Raw genomic sequence first — 24,023 nt, 5'->3', positions numbered from 1 at the left:
AGAGTCGTTTTAATCTACGTGCCAAACAGGAAATTCTCAAATGAGTGCTAAAGTCCGTGTTTTCGGAAGAACACGTCTGCAGATGGTGAACCAGAGTCTCCCACAAGGAAATGAAGTCAGACTTTCCACCTCCTTTTGTCTTAATTTCCAGGAAGCTCAAGAAATGATTTAAGCTTAAATGTTTACAATTACATTAACTTGGTGAGTGCATTAACTTTTCTCTATATGCTTAGCATATTTATTGATTTTAAATTGTTTTGTATCGTATGTGTGCCTTTACTGATAAAATATAACAAATCACAGTGGAAGGCACATGGGCTATAAATATTTAAATTGTTTGAAATTGTGTAGAATAATAATAAATTTATTAAAGCTATAAATTTCATGTTTATTTTTAGTTCATTTATTTTGTACTACTTGTAATAAACTAGTCAAGAAGACATCTTTATAGGTAAAATCAGGGAATGTTAAATCATTTGCTCTAGATCATGCAGCAAGAGTAGACAATGAAATCTCTAACCTCTAGCTTTCTCCATATCTACATTTTGAATAACAGCTATAATAAAATAAATAATAAACATAAAAGAAGGCTTGCTTTTAGAATAAAATTTATTATGTGCCAATAACAAAAATCTAAGCGGCCCGGTTTCTCCCTTTTTTCTCAAGTCTTCATAGCCTAACAGAATTCTTTACAATAACTAAAATAAACTATTTTATTTCCTATTTAATTAATCCAACGTATCGAATGAGGAAAATAATTATCTGTATCTATATGAAGAAAATAATTATTTTCATGTTTTCCATTTTGTAAAATTTCTAAAATGTATAGTTTATAAAAAGCAGTGGGCTCCAAATTTTCATGAAGAATGAGAACTGATGAATTGCGCATTACATTGTATATCGTTACATCTGGTAAATAAAACGAAGTATGCTATGCGATAGCGTGACTCCTGAGTAATTAGTTTAGTAAGGGCAGATGAGACCTGATTATTTCCTCTCATGAAGTAGTTTATGCTCCTGAATTCAGTGCTCATCTTCGACTACTGAGCAACTACCTGTGGCTTATTCCAGGGTCCCTTCTTCTCTAAGCAAATGTTTGCCTTCCCTTAGCACTTTCTAATCCCAAACAAGTTAAACTGTTTGTGCATCCACTGGTCATATTGATGAGATAAAGAGAGGATTTATCTTTCTTCATCATCTTTTTAAAAAATGTGTTTACAGTTCATTTAGTATTATTAATATAGTCTTATTAATCTAGCAAGATGTTTGTGTAAGTTTTCCAAAAATCCAAAATTTTTCTTGGAGTTTTTAAAAAGTCTGATGTACCAGGTTGTCATTAGCATTTTGCATTTTTCTTCTCTTCTTTTTAAAGAATTTTCCATTGTATAATTTACAAACATTTGACTTTATGGCCATTCAAGTACCACTTATCTCAGTCCTTTTATGTAATTTACAAGCATTCTGCAAATTCTTTGCATATATACTTATATATATATTTGGCTTGAAGTATTATAATAAATGTAAAATTCTCAAAAAATCATTTGATTATACAAAGAACTCTGAGTTGCAAAGCAACACACTTTTACACTCTCATAACACTAGCTTCATTATTATGCTCCAAGTATTTTAGTTGCAGTGAGCCTATCAGATAATGAATGGATGGAAGCAAACATAGCAGCTAATTTTATTTGGCTTAAATACTAGAATCTAAGTATCTGAAAGATATGATGTAAAAACACCATGTTGTTAAAACCCAACCTTTTCATTTCAGAGCCATCGTTTGCTTTTCTAACTACAGATTGGTATCACATTGCAAGGGTAAGCCTGGGCAATGGAGAAATGGCTGAGTTTTGTTTCACAGGCCCTGCCTTTTGTCCTTTCTGACTGCTGCACTATCTCAGTCCTACCTTGGCCGTACTCAGACTACACTCGTGTTTGCTCCCATAAGTGGGAAACTTCCTGTCTTATGGCACACACTCAGGATCTAAGAGGTCAACACAGTTTAGCTCAAGTCCTTGAATTTTACTGGAGAACTGATTTCATGAAGTCTTCGTATATAAGCAATTCACTTGCATTCTAACCTGGGCTCATAGAGACACTTTCTCCATGTTCACTACTTATTGATAATGGAAGATTGCAGCAGATTTAAGATCGATTCCAGGTCTTGCAGTGTGAGCTCTACTGTGTTACCCTGTACACTTTCCTATTTTCTTCACAAAAACTGCTCACAAAAAGCTGAATATTCTAAAGCTAGTTTACTTGAATATGTACAAACTATAATTGATGTTTATAAACTTTTAAAAAGTCACCAACTTGAGCTGCAACTTGATTATTTTCTGAAGCCAAAGAGTATCTAATTTGTTTCTGTAACCTCAGCACCTAGCATAACACCTAAGCCTCAGCGGATACCCAATATAGTTTTGTTGAATGAATGAATAAATGTACAAGGGAGAAAATCAGTGAGATGGCGTTGTATTCTATGGAAAAGAAAGCATGCCTGGTTCTCCATGATCTCTTATCCCTTACTAGAAACTATAATTCATCTACAGCTGAAATGAACTTAAACCTAAGTTTCTTAGTAAATGACCTTGGTCACACTTATTCTGGGCATGGGAAATGGTCTCTCAAATTTTGTATCTTTGGCAAAGTTATCAGAAAATTGTGATATGTTTAATCACCCTTGATTGAAACTAGTAAATATTTTTCCAATAATCTACACTAAGTACAATACTCATAACACTGAGGAAATGTTTTTAAAATTGTATAAAAAGTATATATCCAAAAGCCTACAGTGAAGATGAATAATAAATATTTATATTCTTAGAAAGGAGATATATCCCAAAATCTATACTAAAGATGAATAATAAATATTTACATCCCAATCCAAGAAAATTCCAATTCAAAAAATTATGTAAATTTATATGTGCTAAAGCTTTATATGTGCACATGTACACATTCCGAGTATTGGTCCCAAGAATGCCTATATATTATATATACTCAGAATTTGGAGATGATGAAATAAAATACTAATATTTCTCACCCCATTTAAAATGTTCATAATAAAACAGTAGGAAACTATAGCTGATTCTTCTCTTTTTACAGAGACAAAGTTTAAATGATCACAGGGGTCCCTTAGGGCCATGCAGTGAAACAACACATTTCAATATATTCCTAAGTATTCTGAATCTGAAATCACTTCTTCTTAATTAAAATATAATACTTGTTAGCTCTCTAGGAGTATTCTAAAATCACTATATGGAATAATAATTATATTAATTTAAGAGAAGCACATGGGAATAAGACCCGCAACATCTCTACATCATAGGCTAGTGATAGAGACTAAATATAGCAATCCTGAGTAAATTAGGTTAAAATAGTTCCATTCAGATATTCATTAATTCCTTTACTGGGTAAACATTTATTGACCACCTACTTTGAGCTGGGCCTTTGATACAGAAATTAATATAAAAGTGTTTCTCACTTTGAAAAGCTTACAGTTGAGTGAGATGGACATAGAAATCAATTCATAAATCACAGAGCAAGGTCAGAGGTAATAAATAAAAGTTATGAGCAAGGAAAACTGAGAACAAGGTAAAATCCTGTACCTTCTCTTTGTAATTCAGAGATACTTTGCTTTTATAGAACTTAGAGTTAAGCAAATGGCAAGGTTAAGGATAGAGTGCCCTAGATGGTCAAATCAGCCCAAAACTTCCAACTCCCAGCTGCAAATACTTTCAGTCCAGCTACAAAGCTCAGCAGAAGAGTCTACAAACACCATCCTCACTTCAGACACCAAATGCCAGGCCTGTGGTTAACCAAAGCCACTCTCACAGTAGATGATTTCTTCGAAGACTTGCAGAACCCAAGGAAACCTATTATTCTCATGATTATGTCTGTTACACATTAGAGATACAAATCAGAAGCCACCAAGGCTGGGCTGTGCAGGGCAGGGTCTTCAGGGGCTCTGGCCAGGCAGCTCGAAGTCCTCCTGCTTCAGTGTGCAGCATGGCATTACCCACGCTTGAGGTCAGAGACGGTTGGCGCTTTGCTGCGTAGACAGGGTGGACTGATCCACTGCCGTCCCTGGCCCCCACCAAGGTGAGTGATGACACAAAGCTCCCCCAAAATGCCAGGGATTCTGACATATTTGTCTTCCAGGTGTGGTCATTCCCCAAACTTAGACTTGAATATCTGTCCCCACCTGAGTCATCTATTTAACATGTATTATCAGGTGTGGTCTCACTTACAAAATTCCACATGGTGAGAGGTTACTTTTCAGGAGCTAAAAATAAAGGCAAACTTTGAAAAGGGTCAAACTGCATACAACACAAATCTGTAAATTATAGATACTACACAACATTCTGATTCTATAACCTGCCCTAAACTTAAAAATGTCTAATTATGTCCTTTAGACAGCTCACATGACTTTATGAGATTCTTCTCACTTTTTCCAAAATGCCCTCAAGGGAAGGTGTTTCCAAATGAAAAAATTATAACAGCAGGAATGTCATACTAAGGAGATGGACTTTCTAAAGACTAAAGAGTCCTTACATGTATCAATACAGTCACTTACTATCTCCTGTAGGCAAAACATTGTGCTATGTCCTGTGAGAGATTCACATAGACAATGTTCTCTACTCTCAAAATGTTCATATTCTAATTATAGAACTGGATAGAAGCATAATGAAACACAATACAGAAAGAGCTCATCAAAGGCTATGGTACAAGTACAGAAGCTAAGGGTTCCAAATATGGAAGAAATGATCACCTTGAGGTAGTAGCATGTCGTCATTGAACATGACAGGATTTACAGGATATCTGGATTCCAATAGACAAACTTCTGGGAAAAGCACTGTATTAGTCACAATATGGAGAAGATGTTTACTTCGGTTTCAGGTTTCAGGGGGTTCAGTCCACAAGAGGGAGGCTTATGGCACAAATACTGGTGGGAGGGTGCAATGGAGCAAAGGCACTCAGTTCCTGGCAGCAAGTAGAGTGGGGAAGAGCACAAGAGAGGAACAGTCCAGGGACTGGACTCAGACCCCAAGACCACACCTTGATACACACCCAAAGTGTGCGCCACCAAAGCCCAGGCAGATCACAAAGCCAGGCATGCTGAAACTCCACCCGACCCACACAAGTGCACTGTTGTGAACCCTACAGTGAGAAAATTACAGCGAATCACAGAGGAACAGAAAATGTGTACAGGGCGAAGGCTGACAGAGGACGATGGTTAAATAAGTGGGTGTGGAACATCATTTGAGGAAAGAAGCTCAGATGGTGTGTCTCTAAATCCCGTGAAAAGTCCTGCTGAACCTTTAGGTAAGCGACCGAGAGACACTTTCCTGGTCATAGGCATTAATCTGGAGACCAGTGGAAAAATAAGTTTTCCTCTTGAAAAAATGATGCAGTGAGTTTAACTATAATATGAACAATTTATTCAAGTACAGTTTACTCAAGTAATAAAATAGTGAAGGAAACATGCTACATGATCAAAGTGCACAGGAAATGTTTAAATTTAGAAAATAAATCACAGCAAAAGACACCATACTGGTATAAATCCTCCTCAGAATCTCCCCACCTGAGAACACACTCATCCCATCATCTTGGTACTTTCTTAAGCAGTTCTGGAAGTGCTTTTTCCTGAGTGTCTTTACAACGTGCGATCAAAGCTCTGTGGAGTGCTGTTGCCTTTGGCTGTCAGGTGGAAAGACAGCCTTGTGAAAACATGACAATGTGTCCCCATCTGCCTACTTTACCAGACTGGGAGCTGTGCGTCTTCTGGCTCCTCCTCAAAAGCAGAAGACCGTGAAGGTAAATGTTCTGAATCGACACAGGACACTGGGGTAGCCAAGGCAGCCAAAGACTCCCAGGAAAAAGGATTTCTACAACTGTTCAGAAAGTGTCAAAGACAGCGGGATAAGTGTGCTCAAGTTGAGGGAGATTAATGATAATGTTTCCTTTGTTATAATAAACCTTTAATTCAAACATTCACTGTATGTTTATTGTACCTCATACATCATAGAACACGCATATATGCAGTATGTTTCCTTCACTTTTTTATTACTTAGAAAAACCATATTTGAACATGTATCACATTATTCTTATATCACAAAGAATAAATTAGAATGATTAAAGTGTAGAATTGCCAAGAGAGGTGAGGGAATGTGTTCACACCACTTATGGACTCATAGTTCCCAGGATTCTCCAGGACAGCATCTCCTAGTTTTTACCCTCTCTCATCAAATGTTCCTGGAGAAAGGGAGATAATTTGGTTTCTATTTCTGTGCCCTATAAACATTGAGAAGATGAGCCTTGTACCCATAAAAGGAAAGTGTTTGAAATGAATTTCTGGCACTCATTCAGAGTCTCAAATGATTTTTTCACGGACCTGTTGACCTCTACCTCTGGAACTATTTGTGCCATGAAAATCCCCTTCTCTTTCATCTATTTTTTGTGAATTTTTCTCATGCAGCTTAGAAGTTGAGAAGAGTTCACGGAATAAAAAGAAATACTCTTTCAATTCATGCATTTGATGGATATCTTTAGAAGGAAGCAAGTTCAAGTATTTATCCTGAAATTAAAAATTGTCATTTATAAAATGTTTCCTCTATTCCCAAAGCTATTTTTCACTTTCACTGAGATTTCTTCAAACTTTTTGAGCCAGAAAATTAAACGTTACCTTTTATTTTAATATATTTATTTTTCATATTATCTGAACCTTGTCAAATTCATGTATTTGTTTTTCCAATTTCCACTCTTTCTATGGGTCTACTCACAGGGGTTCTCTTCATCAGTACTTCTATTTTCAGCTACATATTAATCAGAAACTAAAAAAGTGTGGTGCCTTAGATAACTGCCCCTCATTTTGTACTGTGAAAAAGAACAGTTTTAATCACAAATCCAAATCCTTTTAGAAAACTTACAAGATAAATAACAAATAGGAAAAAAGAAATGGAAGTTGTAGTTTTTAAGAAGTGTGGTGGTAAAGTTTATAGTAACGTTCTTGTGTTGGCTTCATGATTTAAATGTAAAATTTTAAGTACCCTAACATACATGGATCCTTGTCATTTCTTAATAAAATGGCTTGGGCCGGTAGCAACCTCTCCTTCCTTTTCTTCTTCCCCTTCAGTCTACCTTTCAGAAAGCAGTCACGTGGCCCTTACAGGTCACCTCTCTCCTCAACAGGCTAAATTATTAATCACTATTGACATTTCCATTTTAGCTGCCTAGCCATCCTCTATTTATTTTGTGCCAGATAGGACCTACATGTGAGAGTGTCATAAATAATATCTGAGAGTTAAGAATAAAGAAGCCTCCTCAAGAGAGAGTACCTAAGAGGGAGCATGCTAAAGAAAGATGGCCAAGGGAGCAAAGATATCAGAAAGATTGTGAAGCCACATGGAACTGCAAGTGCGTCAGGGTGACTTGTGAGCAATATTACTCATTTGTCTTCCTTATTTACTGATGATTGGGGACCAGGCCGGCTGCAGTATTTGATGAAGCTATTACTGTTGGTCCCCTGTGGAGCTCCGGGTTCTTGAGATTTTGTAATCTGAGAAAGGCCAAAACAGGTTGTATCAGTTACAGTGATATGCTTACAAGATCCAGGAGACTGCAGAACCAGGCACACTCTGGTGTTTTATCCGTGCCACTGGGGTAGAAGCTGTAAAGCAATATGACTCTTTCTGGCAAAACTCAAGAGGCAGATAGTAAATAGCACACTACTTCATGACAAGGACTGAGCATTCCAAGCTCACCTACAGCGAGCTTCCCTATTGCCCACCCTTTAGTCCCCAACAAGTGAGACTATCGGGCTCCTGACCACACTTTAGGTCCTGAACTCTAGAACCCATGGGAAGCTCACCTTTACAAATGGTCTTAAGGACGGCATGAGAACACAGAAATAGTACTCAGGACTGCCCCTTAGCAGCTGGATAATCTTTGCCAAGTTGATCTCTCTGAGAAAAACAGGCTTCAAAAGGCCTCCCTAAGTAGGGTTTTTGTAAGGATTTGAGAAAGTATGTTGTTGTATGTTGGTTGGCAATAAATGCTGCTGTTGCTTATTTAGTCTGTCTGAACAACCAAAGTAAGTAAACGATATTTTCCTAATTTTAGTTATATAGATACGGAAGCCCAGAATCAGAGGGGAAAATTGCTCATAATTACAGTCCTGATCAGCAGTAGAACCAGGGTCCCAACACATATACATATAACTTCAAATGCCTTCCTTTTTATTTTTTAATATGAAAATTCCAATTTTTACAATGGAAATATAGAGGTGAAGAACAAATATAGTAGCGAAATGAGATACATGTTATTGGCTCTTTATATGTATAAAAAACAACTGTTAAAAGCTAAACCAATAAAGGAAACATTAATACAAAATTATATTTCCCAGTGATGCTGATTTGTCTCACAGCTTACTTAATATTGAAAGGAGGCAAAGTGTAACTTTGGAGAAACTGAGTTGAAATATGACATGAGATATGTCTCCATGCACCCCTAAGTGTCCGACAACCAGACTTTGTGTGGCCACTACCGACACAATGTAACAGAAGTAGTCTGCATGCCATAATATTCATCTCGAATGGTTCCCCAAAATTGAATCTCCCAACCAAAAATCTCAGCAAGCTTCTTGTAGATGTCACTAAGCTGGTTGGAAAACTCATCTGGAAATACAGAGGACCAGGAATGGCAAATAAAGTTAGAACCCTCTCACTGTCACACTTAAAGATGTCACATGAAGCTACTTTTGTCAAGGCATTGTATTTTCAGGGTAGAGACAAACATTCAAAGCAGGGTTCTGAGTTCAGAAAGACACCCATGCATATAGGAATGACTAAATTTCTAAGAAGCTATGGAAGCAATTCACCAAAAAAAAATGTGCTTTTCAATAGCTAGTAATAGAACTATTGCATATATGCACAAATAAATAATGTGATTCTAGCTACAGCACTCTTTATTACAGAATTTACATCTATTTATCTAATAAAATCTATTGTTACACCATTTAAAATGTAACTATACAGATTATACTTGAAATGTAAAATACAAAACTATAAAACTACAAGGAGAAAACATAGGAAAAAGTCTTTATAAGTTTTGGTTAGGGAAAGATTTTATAAACGTAACACTAAGAACAAATCATGGATTTTAAAAACATTAATTGGATTTCTTTAAAATTAAGAATGTATGTAACCCCAAAAGACATTAATTTTTAAAGCATATAGAAAAATACTTGAAAATCATATCATTGAGTTTACATCAAAACATATAAAGAATTCTTAAAACTCAATGTGAAAACAAACCAACTAAATGCAAGCAAGACCCAGAAGGTAGGCCCTAAACAGAACTGAAACAACCTATCCTCAGCACTTTGCTTTGCTTTATTTTGTTCTCAAAGATGACTTCAAAAATGAAGACCACTCAGCAAGGTGCATTTTCCTCTACTTCCTGCCACTGTCGACAACCCAGCTGCTGTCCTCAGCTTACTAAATGGCTCTTTCCAGGGTCACTGGCTCCAAAGTAGGTATTATGTTCTTTGTCTCCCTCTTCCTTCACTGCCCATTCAATTAGTCACCAGTTTTGCGGCTTACACCTCAGGCCCCCTCATGTTGAAGCACTCTTCGTGCTCCCAGCACTGTAACACAGCCTCTCCCCCAAACTTTAGCTGACCCTCGGTGTGGGGGGAACAAGTAGCTGGCCGGGTGTGTAAAGCCTTCCGTAATGCACCCCGTCTTCCGATTTATCTTCTACGGCTCCTCTCTTTCGGGACCTGTCTTTGCCACAGCAGTCTCTTGCCATTCCTTGAATCTCTCCCTCCTCTTCATGGATCCCTTCCCTTCACTGTACTCTCCACTTAAGCCATTCCGATCTTCAATTATCCAGTATTTTTTTTTTTTTTGGTACCGGGGATCGAACTCGGGTCCTTGCGCTTGTGCAGCAGGAGGTGAAACCACTGAGCTAAATCCCGGGCCCCTTCAATTATCCCCTAAAGGTCCAGTTCAGATTTCAGCTGCTGTTCTAAATGAGCCTTTGCACACTTCGTCTGTTGAAATGTTTCTCCTTTGCTTATGTTATGCTGTGTACAAACAAAGGACACTATAAATTATAAATAATGAAGGGAAATAATCATTACTCTTGAGATGGAAATAATCACCCAGCTAAGCGCCAGTAAAGAACAGTGTTAGACCTAGAGGTATTTGTTATGTTTTCATGTAATAGATCCTTTTCTATAAGAAACATTCAGGTAATGCACCCTGTAAGTATCAGTTATGATACTACACGAGGGGAGTTTCTGAAAGTGTATCATTACCGCTGAATTGAGAACTCTCAGAACTTGCGAACCTTGTCTTTTAAATCTGCAACAAATAGAAAATGCTACACTTACTAAATACTAGACATGGCCTATACATGCAGCAAGTACACTAACGAGAAAAAGTAGGATGAAGTCAGCAGCCTTGCGTTTCTACTTCCCATTATTCTTGAGCAAAATAAATCCTCTTTCTAATGAGCCGAGCTGGCAATGGCCAGAGCAGCTGAAGAGAAATAAGACTGCTCTCTCTGGACGTCTAAGAACAGACAAATACTGCCATTAGTGAACATGCTTACAACATGTAATACCTTTCATGCTTTCATTATGTCTTCAGAAAGTTAAGTATTTTAATAACATCATTTTAATTCTCAGTTTTGACTATAAGGATAATACTTTAGAGTAAAACTTTACTTTTCCTAAAGCATATTTACTCCTGGATAACAGTTTTCTCTAATTATATAAATTTTATGTTAGGAGTCAAAAAATTTCAATGGTATTTTGCCTTATTACTGGGACACTATCCTAACTGAAATTTAAGGGGAAGGCTCAACAGTGACTATTGGATGTATTGTCACAGCTTTGCTTGGTTCAGGTCGCAGCTTGGCCCACCAGACCCTGCCTGGCTGGCTGAGCGGGTGAAAGGGCCCCTTGTGGTGAGGACCCTTGTAAAAGTGCAGGGTGTGTTAAGTTAAATTCTCTCTGACACACTCAACCCAAAATATTCACAAATATGATTTGCAGTGAAGCCACAAATAGACAACTGGGTAAAGGGAGCTGTCATTAACTCAGAAGGTGTATCTCTTTTAAAGAAATGAGCATTCCTTATCCTGTCTTCATTCTATTCTGGTATATGTAGATCCTGAGGCATTATCCTGCCCTGACTGTACTGCTTGCAGTTTACATGAATATGAATAATCCTTTCTAAAAAGAAAAGGCATTTTTATTCACTTGCATATTGAAATGCTCAAACTATCTTTTAGATCTCTTTTTTTCTTTTTAATCATTTGCCTTCAATGTTCTCTCTGAGGCCAACCCTGCGATAGTATCCAAATTATAATTGCATTCTGGCGCTCCTAAATAATCCTCTTGAGGGAATGAGAGACATACTGTATTGTGAAGAAAAAAGTAACACAACACATCTTTTGTATGGCATGACAATTGTTGTATTGTCTTAAAAGTTGTGTACAAACAAAGGACACTATAAATTATAAATAGTGAAAGGAGATAATCATTACTCTTGAGATGGAAATAATCACCCAGCTAAGCGCCAGTAAAGAACAGTGTTAGACCTAGAGGTATTTGTTATGTTTTCATGTAATAGATCCTTTTCTATAAGAAATATTCAGGTAATGCAATTTATGAAGAAATAACTTTACTAATACAACTATTTCTTTATGGTCTACTAATGTAATGCTATAATTTTGTTATCATAATGTAGACGTTTGTGTTAACATAGTGGTTCTGTCACCATAACAGAAAGAGAAAACCCTAAGATGACAGAGTAAATGGAGGAAATCTTTAGGAGTAGTTCACTCCCTTCTCTCTTTCTAAGGCTGTTTGTTGGAAACATAAGTTCTAAACGTGCCCTGTACAATTCCGTACACTGTTACCACTTCACAGCACTGACATGTTGTTCACAGAAAGTTCGAAGAACTACAGAAAGTGACTTAAGTGTATCTAAAGATAAAAATGTTTTTTCTGTCTAATCTAATTCTCTTTTTTCCCCAAAAATCTATATGGCATAACTGTGCTACAAGTGGATGGCTTGCAGGAATGAAGTAGGCTATGTGTACAGTAAGAAGTGAGTGTAGCTGTTGACTGCCAACACTGCAGCATGCAGATCCCCAGGTGAGCAGGCTTACCTCGCCTTACCTCCATCTCTCCCTCCGCCCAGGGCCTGACTGTCCCATGACGTCTGTGGCCACTGACTGCGGAGCTGACCTCCTCCTTCTTTCATGCGCTTTATCACCTGCTCTGGGGGGCAGAAGGCCCTGGCTTCGGTCATTTGTACCTGCACAGTGAAGGTGACAGTATCAAATGCCCAGGAGGCATTGTACGACATTGGGGCCAAATCGAGAAGAAAGAAAAGTGAATGGCCCAGGCGGATTGGAGCTTTACTATGAACACTCTTGAGCCCCAGCAATTTTGATAAGTCATATACTTTTGGAGTAGAAGTCTTCCTAGGTCCCTGAATATTTACGAGTCTAAAGCACTAATGTACGTTCGATCAATTTCATTTTATCACTCGCAGAAAAGCTCTCAAACTGCCATTAAATTGACTTTCTCTCTACTCTCAGGTACAAAAAGCAACACTAAAATTATTTTTAACCTAATCAAACTAAGAGTTTCTAACCTTTTAATGTGAAAATTATGCGAAGGAAACATTCTCAAGATGTATTCTTGATAGGAAGGAAGGACAAGATGTAAGTGACTTGTGTGCTTGTGTATGTGTTGTGTGTTTATCATCAAATCACCAAGGAAGAAATTTCAATACATTTATCTCAGTATATTTTTAAAAAGCAGTTTTGCAGAGAAGGATAAAACATTATAAAGTGCCTCCCAATGCATTTTAATCACTGATAGGCCGGACTCAGAATACACTACCCTCTCTTCAAACAAAATCATCAGTTCATTGAGCATTAATAATTTACTTTTGAGTATAAGAAAATAGGTGAGGCAATTATATTGTATGTATTTTTCTATTTAAATAAAGAACAGATGCTAAGCCTGTACTTTTTTTCTTAATTAAATTACCCACAAGAATTTCCCATGATTTTCTCAGAGAAATGTCAAAGATATCGCAATTTAAATGAAGTAATATTTGTTTAATTGTGGGAAACTAACTATGTATGCACCTTATGTTCATTGTTAAAGGGTTCTGATATTGTGATTTCTCTCTGCAGTTTAAGCGCTGACTTCAGACCTCAATCTCAGGGCCTGTCAAACCACCAAACCAAGAGGTGTGCTAATGAACTATTTTAGTTTAATTCAAAAAGTGAATATTTAGAATTCTAACTTTAATTAAAAATGTAATAGTAAAACAAATTAAAGGTAATTCCTTGATACATGCTATGAATAGAAGATCTAAATAATGTCATTTAAACATGGAGTTCTTTGTATCAATTTACAAGAATTTGCTTTAATACCCTTCTTAGAGATGTAACATTGTAATACACTAAGAAGATAATATTACAGTTATAACACCTCCTGAACAATGTATGCTTTTCAACAGAATATCAAAGTATGAAAGTAACAACCTTTAACCAAAATTGATAATCACTGTGAATTAGCATAACATCAGTTTGGCAATAATCATTTAAACAAATGTCTGTGAAGCATTCAGCCTGTGTCCAAGGCATCTTCCATACACTGGTGATAAGGCTACAAAAAAAATAGTACAGACGCTCCTATGCAAATACATACATATATGAAAAAATAACTAAATAAATGAAGCCAGAAAGTGGATCCTGCTTTGAAAGAACTAACGCAGGAAATGGAGCAGGGGAAATGGGTTGCAGTAAGTCCTTCAGTAGGGTACCCAGGAAAAGGCTCCTCTGAGACCCCAGGCAGGAAGGGGAGATCACCACGCACAGATCAGGGAGAAGTGCTGTAGGCAGAGGAAAGCAAAAGCCCAGGGTCTGGGACAGGTATAAATTGGCTCAATGTGCAGAATAAAAAGACATGCCAGTCAGAGTATAAAGATGCCTGAAGAAAGAGTGAGGAGTTGCACTCCAGGGAAGATGTTGATGCTGCAGCATGCACGTTGGATTTTATTTCCACAGCCATGACAAACGCAAGCAGGGTATAAGCAGCAAGGAACTATAATGTCACTTGTGATTTTAGACGATTATTCTGTCTAACAGATGTGACCAAAGTGTAGCAGAGGAAGAACAGGAGCAATGAGAGCAATGAAGAAGGTATTGTTTTGTGCAGAGCCAAAGTTGATAGTGGTTTTGATGAGAAGTGGGAGAAACACTATGATCCAAGAGATGGATATTTTGAAAGCAAAGAAGAGTTGATTTTCCAAGAGATTATATGAGATTCTGGTCATGACCAAAGACAGAACAAAACAGAAAGGACTAAAACCATTTTTAGGATTTGGAGACTGATACTGAGATGGGGATGTTCCACTCCTGGTCATGGGGAAGTAGTTTATATCACTCAATTTGGACACAAATTACTTTTGAAAAATCAACTTTCTAAAAGTAGTGAAAAGTAAAGAAAATAAACAAGAAATTGCAAGAAAATCACCAATTAAAAGCAATAAACAACATAGGACAAATTTCCCAGTGTGAGGGCTTTTTGTAAGGAGTCCTAATCTGTAGCTTTTGTGACAAGTGTAACTCAGAAGAAAGACCGGTGGCTTTTCTGTTTAGCACGGAGAAGACAGCATGAGAAGAATGAGATGCATGGGAACTGGTAATTCCACAAAAGAGGAGCAGAGCCAATAGGGGAGGATTCAATGTCCGCTTGTCAACTCTGAATAAACTCACAACAAATTTCTGAATTAGATATAAGCAAAATGAAATCAAAGCAGCCCATGAAGCACAGGAGCTAAAAGAAGTTTCAGCTGGCACTCACCAAAAGGGAGAGGGAATTTGGAGTCTGAGTTCAAATAAATAACTAAGAAACAAATAAAATGAACCACAATATTTAGGGAAGCAAGAATGATGTTAAGAACCCAGACTTGAAAGTGCTGGGGGCAGGGGAGGCATGGGGGGGGGGAGAGAGAGAGAGAGAGAGAGAGAGAGAGAGAGAGAGAGAGAGAAGGAAAAGCTCACATGACAAATATTTGGACCAGAATTCACCACAGCACCACCAAAACTGATTTCTAAAATGAAGCAACACCTTAAACAAACATCATGTAGGACACCCAGTGACCTGCCAAGGTGGGGCTCAGGTTTTCGATGTGCAAAGGTACTTCTCTCTGGAAGGCACTGGAAGACCACTTTTCTCAAACTGGAGAAAGGCACACAGGAATCCACGAATGCTGAAATCGCCATTCCCTGTGTGAATTAGGTAAGGAGAGCCGCAGTACAGTCAAGAGGTGCCAAAATGAAAATCTCTAAGAAGAAAAGAAGAGCACAAGAAAGGAGAGGAGGGGGAGGAGCGCAGTTGAAGCAACCTGACATTGGAAGAAGCAGGACCTGTGGGGAAGGCACTGCCAAGTCATCATTCACACCCGGAGAAAAAATCAAAAATTTCAGTAATGAACAACAATGTGCTCAGAGCACACAATATGCTGCTAAGAGTAATATTTCATTCTACTCCTGATTTAAATGGTAAATATTGATTTTGAAGTGTATATAATTAAATGAGGCATAGAAGAGTGTGTGTGTGGACTAGCCACGTGGGGGAGAGTTGCATTCTTATTTTCTATTTGAAGAAGTAACATGTAATGTCTACAACTGAAATTTCAATAAAAAATAGCATAAGCGCCATGGAAGTAGGAAGAGATGAAACAATGAGAGAAGTTCTGCTTAGGAGGTGTGAAACAAAAGGACAAAGGTTGGAACAAGAAATTAATTCGTTATAGTCCCTAGAATGCTATTTTTAAGCTACTTTACAATTTATACATATTTCATACTTTTAAAGATGTAAATTCTCTGTATTTGTTAAAATGTGACTTTTCCTATTAGGTCTGATCGAGAACGTCCATCTGTCTCTAGGATCCACCATCAGAGATGATTGCAGATGAAGGCCAAGGCATGGGATGCTCATCCCCCTGGTAATAACAGAGAGATTTGCAGGATGACTTAAACGGCCAATAATAAAGTCGTATTGACACATGAGTTACATCCAGCCCTCAGGTATACCGTGAGAAGATAATATTTAATGATGTGGGACAGTGACACCTGTACTCTGCGGGAGGCTGACACTAGGCCCGCAGGCTGGTGCGACCATGAGTCCCATCCTCAGGTGCAGGTGCGGCGGGGCACACCGATCTCCCACCTCATCCTTCTGTTTTTCGGATGTGTTCCGCTTTCTTCAAACTCCTGACTCCTCTCTTTTCCCATGGTGGTCTGCAGACAGCCTAGACTTCTGCTCCACAAAGACAGTGAATGTACATCGACCTATGCCACCGTGGTTCTCACGCCAAGGTGCCCATATCAAGGAGAGTTCTGGGCCCCTGCCGGTCTCCTCCCCATTTACAGTGACTGCAATGCCTTCCTCCACAGTAGGTAATTCATTCTGCATGACCTGGAGTCCATTCTCTGTCGTCTTTCCAAATGTTTACTGTCCCTCTGTTTCATATTTCTTCTTTTTTTTCCAACTTCTTTCTAAATATCACTGTGTCCTTCAAATAAACACCTATACATATATTCTTTTCCATCTGAACATGTACACACACACACACACACACACACACATGCACGCACACGCACACACCCTCCCTTCCTGGGTTGTGAACTGAAGTATCCTGGCAGCTGTTTGAGGTGAGTACTGTGGAAATTTTGTGCATTTTATGAAGCTTGGTTTAACAGAGTGAAGGTTTCTGAATTCATCTGATGTTTCTTCTGAATGAAATGGCACATATGCAAAAGAATATTGAGTAATACTTAAATTGTTTCCTGATATAGAAATCTTATTGGAAGAAATTTGTGTTTTCCAAATAAGCATGAATTGACTGCACAGAATTACATTGCCAATTTTTTTTGTGGGGAGGAAACAATTCTGTTATTTTTTCATACAAAGCATCTAATCTCTTATGTCAATTATCCATAAAATTTAAAAATAACACAGATTTTGAGGAAACTAGATTGGTAAAGATAGATATAATGTTCAGATTTTCAAGAATTCACTGGGTACAGTATGCTTAAGAGGCGTGAAAACCAATCAACCCCACAGACAAAAACAAGAAAAAATAATGAACGCAAAATACTCAGTGATATACAGTGAGATAATGCAGAAGCCTTTCTCAGTGCTAAAGGAAGTGGCTCTGAATAAAATGAAAACACCAAAAGTGAAATGCTTCCAGTACTCCCGTATATTTCACCTTTCAATAATGAAAAGGCTGGTTTTGCCCGGATCTACATTTACATCGCCCAGAATGGACTCGATTGAAAGTAGGCAGTGCCCACCCTGCAGCTCCCCGCTTGCTCATCCGAGTCTGTGGGCCTGAAGGTCTCCCACCTGGAGTAGCTGTCCCTTGAATGCTGCCTTGCATACAGTGAAAGTGTCCGTGTCGATGCCCAGCAGTATTATGATCCATCGTTACTGGCTCATAGAGTTAAACTGACTACGTGCTGGGCCTGCTGCTGGTGGAAGCGTGACGCAGTGTGGTTTATAGTGGTGCTAGTTCTACAGGGTCCCACGCAGTGGTGAATTAAAAGGATAACACACACTTCGCACCACACCTGGCTCACCGCCAGCTTTAAGGACTCTGGCTCCCGGCCTGTGGCGGGGTCCATTCCGCCGGCGCCTCTCAGGTTGCTGACGCTGACGGTGCCTTCTGCACTGGTGGATTCTGAGAAGTCAACAGCGATGGTTTCCCCACTTGTTTTATTAAATTTCATTTTGAGATAATGAGGTGTTCTTAGTTAGCTGGTCGGAAAATGATTTAATGTTTCATTGTCAACTTTATACGAGACACTGGAATTTATTTATAGAGTTATATGTAAAATCAACTCTGTGCCTGTTCTATTTTCTTTCTGTAGTTGTGAGTTTGGTAGTTGTCCCATACTTACAGCATTACAGACTGATTTCAAATGACTTTCAAGCCCCATCATCTATAAATTCCCCAATGAATAAAATCCCCAAATGGCAATGATAATATTAGTAAACCTAATAATATGAGGAGACATTTATGGAAGCTCTTCTGTGTGCTAGGCGATGCTCCCATTTGTCAGGGATTAGGTCACTTATAAATATGCCAACACCTTGGGGAGCAGGGCTTACTCTCATTCTTTAGGGTGCCACCGAGATAAAGAGAAATGAGGTGCTACTGCTTCCACTCCCATCGAGGGTCTAACAGGCAGCCAGTCTCACCTCTCTTCCTGAAACTTTGAGTCAGTTTTAAAACTTCAGAAAACTTGAAATAAAGCAGCAATCAATACCTTTTTAGACATGAATTTGCTTTAACTATCTTTATTTTGACAAACCACCAGAAAGTGTCACTAATTAGGACAATTCTCTAAATATTTCACCATTCAACTCCTAAAAATGAAGATACCTCTTCCAGAAGATACTGTCAATTATTTTACCTAGGAGAATTAACTTCAGACCCAATTTACTGTATTTTCTACCTTTAAATTCTCCAGATGTTCCTTAGAAAATGTCCCTTGTGGGTATATTTTCCTTAGATGCAGGAACCCAGGAAGCATCACTCATGCTGTTTGGTTGTGATGGTATTTAGACCCTTTTTAAATTTGAGCAACCTGCATGCTTTCCCAAAATACTGAATTTGTGAAGAGTTCAGGTCAGAAGTCTGAGAGTTCCTCACATTCCGCATGGTTTCTTCATTCCAACCTGTGTGGAGGAAACTCTATTCCCATGGTGTCCCTACACCCTGGAGGTCCCCTGGGGCCCAAGAAGCACCTGCCCCAGGAGCGTTGCCGCCACATCCATCACCTCCAGGGCTGTGGGCCACAGGCAAGCTTCACGGCAGGGCAGCTGTCTCCTGTCAGAAGGAACTGGTGTTGCTGGTGACTGTTCTCTTCCCAACACAGAACATGGATAACTGTGCCCAATCCTTTCCTGAAACAATGACACCCAGGTCTGCAAAGCAATTACTTTTAAGTCTCTCATCTCATTTACATGTATTTGTTTTTAAATAAGACATTCCATTTTTGTTGTTGTTGCATCCCACCCATGTTTATAGGTGCATAAATTTGTGTTTAATTGTTTATAAGGCATTGCCATTAATATTTTGGTACTCAAACATCACAAATTCAGCCACTGGCAGAATATTAAAGGTACATCCTCTGTTACTTTGATGTGGACCCATTAGAATTTCAGAAATCCTTGATAATTTTTTTTCTGATAAAATCTACACTTACCCATTTAGTCAGGACTCATTGTCTCCTTAGAGGAGGAAGTTATTTGAAAACTAAATTCTGGTCTGGGGTATAATTTCTTTTATGCTCTTTCAATACAAAAAAACACATTGTTTCTCCTCTCTTTCACGCACACACACACACACATTTGTATAAACACAAGTTTATCATGATACCCACAATCAAAATCTAATGCCACAATAAAGCACTTAGAAGAAAACATGGGAGGAAAGCTTTGTGATATTTGACAATAATTTCTTAGACAGGATGTCAGAGGCAAACACAAAAAAGTAAGTTGAATTATGTCACAATGTAACTTTTATGCATTGAAGGATACAATCAGGCAGTCCAGGGAATGGTAGAAATACTTACAAAACATGTGTTTGATAGGGCATTAATCCAGAATAACAGCCTATGTGGTGGCACATATTTGTAATCACAGCATCCTAAGAGGCTGAGGCAAGAGGATTCCAATTTCTCCCCCACCTGGGCAATGTAGTGAGCTAGTGATGAGACTCTATCTCAAAAATAAATAATAAACAGAGCTTAGAATGTACCTCAGGGCAAAGGCCCAGGGTTCAATCCACAGGACCCCCCCAAAAAAAGTTCAGAATAACTCTTACCACTGAATATTCGAAATATGGCCTGGTTTTTTCAAATGGGCAAAGATCTTGAGTAAATACTTTTCTTTAAAAAAAAGACATGCAGATGGCAGAAGAGCATAGGAGAAGGTGGCCAACGTCATTATAAGGAAATGTAAGTCAAAATCCAAGGCAAAAGCATCATGGTGGAAGGATGCAGTGGTACAAAGACCTCAGTTCATGGAGCAGAGCCGGACAGCAGCAGAGGAGCTGAGGAGCGAGCAGACAGATTGAGCAAAACCTCAGCTCCACGATCCTCCAGAGACACACGGGAGGGGAGCACATGTCACGTCCGCTGGTACTCACTGTCTCAGAAAAAAGAGGGAAGGAGGGAGGGAGGGAGAAGGGACAGGAAATGACAAGCGCTTGCAAGGAAGTGGAGAACTGAAACACTCCTGCAAAGTGGGTGGTAGAAATGCAATGGCTCCTCAGAAATTAAATATAGAGTTAACATATAATAGAGGAGTTCTACTTCTGAGATACAGTAAAAAATTGAAAGCAGGGGCTTAAATAATAATTTGGATGTCAATGTTGATAGCAACATTGTTCACAATAGCCAAACAATGGAAGCACCCAGGAGTTCTCTGATGGATGCATGGAGCAGTAAGACATGGGATACGGGCACAAGGAAACACCACTCATGCTTCAAAAGGAAGGAAACACTACACATGCTACAATATAGATGACCCTTGAAGACATTATTCTAAGTGATAGAAGCTGTCACAAAGCAACAGATATGGTGGTTACAATTACAGCAGATATTTAAATCAATCACATTCATGGAGACACAGTTTGGACAGATTATTGCCGGAGGCTGAGGGTAGAACTGAATGGGAAGTTATTGCTTAATGAGTAAAGTTTTCTGTTTAGAAAGATTTTACAAAGGTCTGAAGATGGATGATGATGGCTGCTGAACAGCGGTGTGAACTACTTAATGCTACTGATCAACATATTTAAAAGTAGTTAAAATGGTAAAACTTATGCAAATTTTACTAAATTAAAATGCAAAAATGTCCAAATGGTGTATCTTTTTCTCATATTCCCAGATTCCATATTTGTAGTTCCTTCCTCTCACAAAGGGTGATTTCCAATAATTGGACATATAGAGAATATTCTTGGCTGAGAAGCAGAGCCCCCCTCCATCACCTAGGAGGTGAACCATGTGGGTGCCAGCACCCCCTCTTCCATGGCTGTGCTGAGCCATTCCCTGGATCCACACCACAGAGTTGCAGGGCTCATACAGGCCATTGTCCTGAGCTCAAGAAGATAGAGTAGAAATGAACAACAGAAAGAGGACCTCTCTTAGGCTCCTTGATGAAAATTAAAGCCCACTAGAAAAGTGAAGAGAATCTCTGCAATAAATGCACACCAGACCACCTTAGTTGGGGGAGCAGCAGTGTGGACCAGAGCAGCATGGCTGCAAGCAGATCCCAGCCAGGGCTCTGCCCCAACCCCAGAGGCTAGAGCACACCGGCCCAAGCCAAGGGTCTGTCTGGAAAAGAGCTGCATAGGCACAGAAGCAACAGCCAGGGGTTCACCCTAATACCACTGATAAGTGCACAAGACCCTAGATAAAGCCTGTGCAGACAACAGGAACTGGGGTGCACAGCCCCTAGCCAAAGACCCTCCCAGACAACAGCTACATAGGGACCCTAGCCAGTGGCATACCTAGATACCATCCCAAGTATGCACAGGCCCCAGTCAGAAGCCTGCCCAGACAACAGGTCAGCTCAGGGATGCAGGAGACCACCTTTCTGAACCCAGGAAGTAGTGTACTGGTGAGCAGCAAAGAAAAGGCTGCTCAGTGGCTTGCTGAGAATTGAAGACCACTGGGTGAGCAAAAACTTGCCTCAACAAGGGACGGCAGGGACAGCATCTGCTGAAATGAGAAGACATGTAAACAAGTCTCAAAACCAGACTTCCAGATCACCTAAGGCAACCCCAAAGGGAAACAAGATGGAAAAATCTGATACTCAACCACCTGGACTCCCTGAACTGGCAGCAAAAGAGGATCTGGAAAAAATGAAATCAGAAATAATTTCTCAGATAACAACAGAGGTTGTGCCCACGGTGCAAGACATGATTAATAAATTTAGAGTGGACACAGACAAAAAAATAGAGGAGTTGAGGAACATGATGGAATCTCAACATAGGAAACAAATGGAATCCATAAAACAGATGCAAACAGATATCCAGAAGATTAAAAACTCCATTGAAAGTCTACACTGCAGAATGAGCCAAGGTGAGCACAGAATTTCAGATATAGAAGATAAGATTGCAATTAGTGACCAGGAAAAGAAAAATTTCTTTAAAATACTGAGGGACCATGAAAAATCAGTCCAGCAGCTGCTAGACAATACAAAGAAGAATAACATAAGACTGATCAGAGTCAATGAAGAAACAGCAGAGAGTGCAGATGACATAAAAAAAAACAAAAAAAAAAAACTGTTCACAGAAGTGGTGGCAGAAAACTTCCCAAGCAGGGGAAAAGAACTTGACATATAGATAAGTGAGCCATATAGGACTCCAACTAGCCTTGATCAAAAAAAAAAAAATCTATACATAGGCATGTAATACTTAAGATTCCAGAAACCCAACAGAAGAACAAAATTTACAAGCAGTTAGAGAAAAGAAACAAATTACATACAAAGGAAAGCCCATCAGAATCACAGCAGACTTCTCAACACAAACCCTCAAGGCAAGAAGAGTTTGGAATGACGTATTCCAAGCCCTAAAGGAAAACAGCCTCCAACCCAGATTGATGTGCCCTACAAAACTATGTTTCAAAATTGATGGAGAAATAAGATATTTTCATGACAAAGAGCACCTCAGGAACTTCATGAATACCAAGCCAGCACTCCAAAAAATTTTAGACAATATCCTAGGAAAAGACAACGAGGATCACAAACCCAGGAAGCCCAGCAGAATGAATCCATGAGGCACAACAAGAAATTAAATGCAAAGGGGGAGAATCCAACAAAAAGGAAAAGTCATGACAATGATAAGTCAATATGTATCAGTTATAACCATCAATGTTAATGGTCTCAATTCAACAATCAAAAGAAATAGACTGGCAGAATGGGTCAACAAGCAAGATCCAACAATATGCTGCAAACAAAAAAACACATTTAATTCAAAAAGCAACTCATAGTCTGAAAGTTAAAGGGTGGAAAACAATAATCCATGTGGAACCCAGAAAAAAAGCAGGACTAGCTACCCTCTTTGCAGATGAAGTGGATTTCAAATGAAAATCTGAAACACTCTGGCCCCAAGAATTTCAGATAAGGGACAGTCAACCTGTATCCACAAATCTATTGTGAACATGTGTTTTCATTTCTCTTAAGTAAAAATTTAAGAACAGAACTGTTAGTTCTTAACAGTAAAACAAGAAAATTCTATATTGTTTTCCAAAATGGTTTTATCATTTTACTTTCACATTAGCAGTATTAGAAAGTTCTAACTGGTTCACACCTAAGCTGACATTTGTTCTTGTAAAACTTTTAACTTCATCTCCCTAAAGAGTGTATAATACGATTGTATTATTGTACTGATCAATATTTTTCTGATTCTAGTGTTGCATGCCTTTGCTTGTGCTGTACTGGCTATTTATCGTCTTCTTGTGTCTACTTTTTAATTGGGCTGTCTATTAATGAGCTGTAAGAGTCCTTTATATATTCTGCTCATAGGTTATATGTATTATAAATATGTTCTTGTTAAGGACTACTTTTCATTTTCTTAATGATGTCTTTTAAAGTTCTAAATTTTGATGGAATCATTTATCAATTTTTTTCTTTTATACATCATGTTTTTTATATGCTAGGAAATTCTTTGCCTACCCTAAATGCATGAACAATTTCCCTTATAATTTCTTCTTAAAGTTTTATAGTTTTAGTCTTTCATATTTAGGTTCATAGATTCTTTCAAGTTATTTTTATGTATGGAAATAAACAGTTGACTTTAACCTTTTTAGTAAGGATACCAGGTGTTCTAGTACCATTTGTTGAAAATATTATCATTTTCTCTGTTCTTGACTTGAGTTTATGTTCCATGAAATGTTAATGTTAAATA

The 24,023-nt window shown here is 38.5% G+C and overlaps 1 long non-coding RNA gene across 1 annotated transcript; it reads left to right on the top strand.

The window, feature by feature from the left end:
• Positions 1 to 64: 64 nt before the first annotated feature.
• On the top strand, positions 65 to 23,714 carry LOC147824275 (uncharacterized). The gene is made up of 5 exons (XR_015442595.1): positions 65 to 201; positions 9,407 to 9,528; positions 12,076 to 12,166; positions 13,222 to 13,278; positions 15,958 to 23,714. It is a non-coding gene; the product is annotated as an uncharacterized LOC147824275 (long non-coding RNA).
• The last annotated feature ends 309 nt before the right edge of the window (positions 23,715 to 24,023 follow it).

Source organism: Heterocephalus glaber, unplaced genomic scaffold, assembly GCF_053883595.1.
Source record: "Heterocephalus glaber isolate CG9 unplaced genomic scaffold, H.glaber_assembly_v1.0 deba00001550, whole genome shotgun sequence".
In the NCBI taxonomy this organism is placed as follows: Eukaryota; Metazoa; Chordata; class Mammalia; order Rodentia; family Bathyergidae; genus Heterocephalus; species Heterocephalus glaber.
This window is presented reverse-complemented; position numbering and strand designations above follow the sequence as displayed.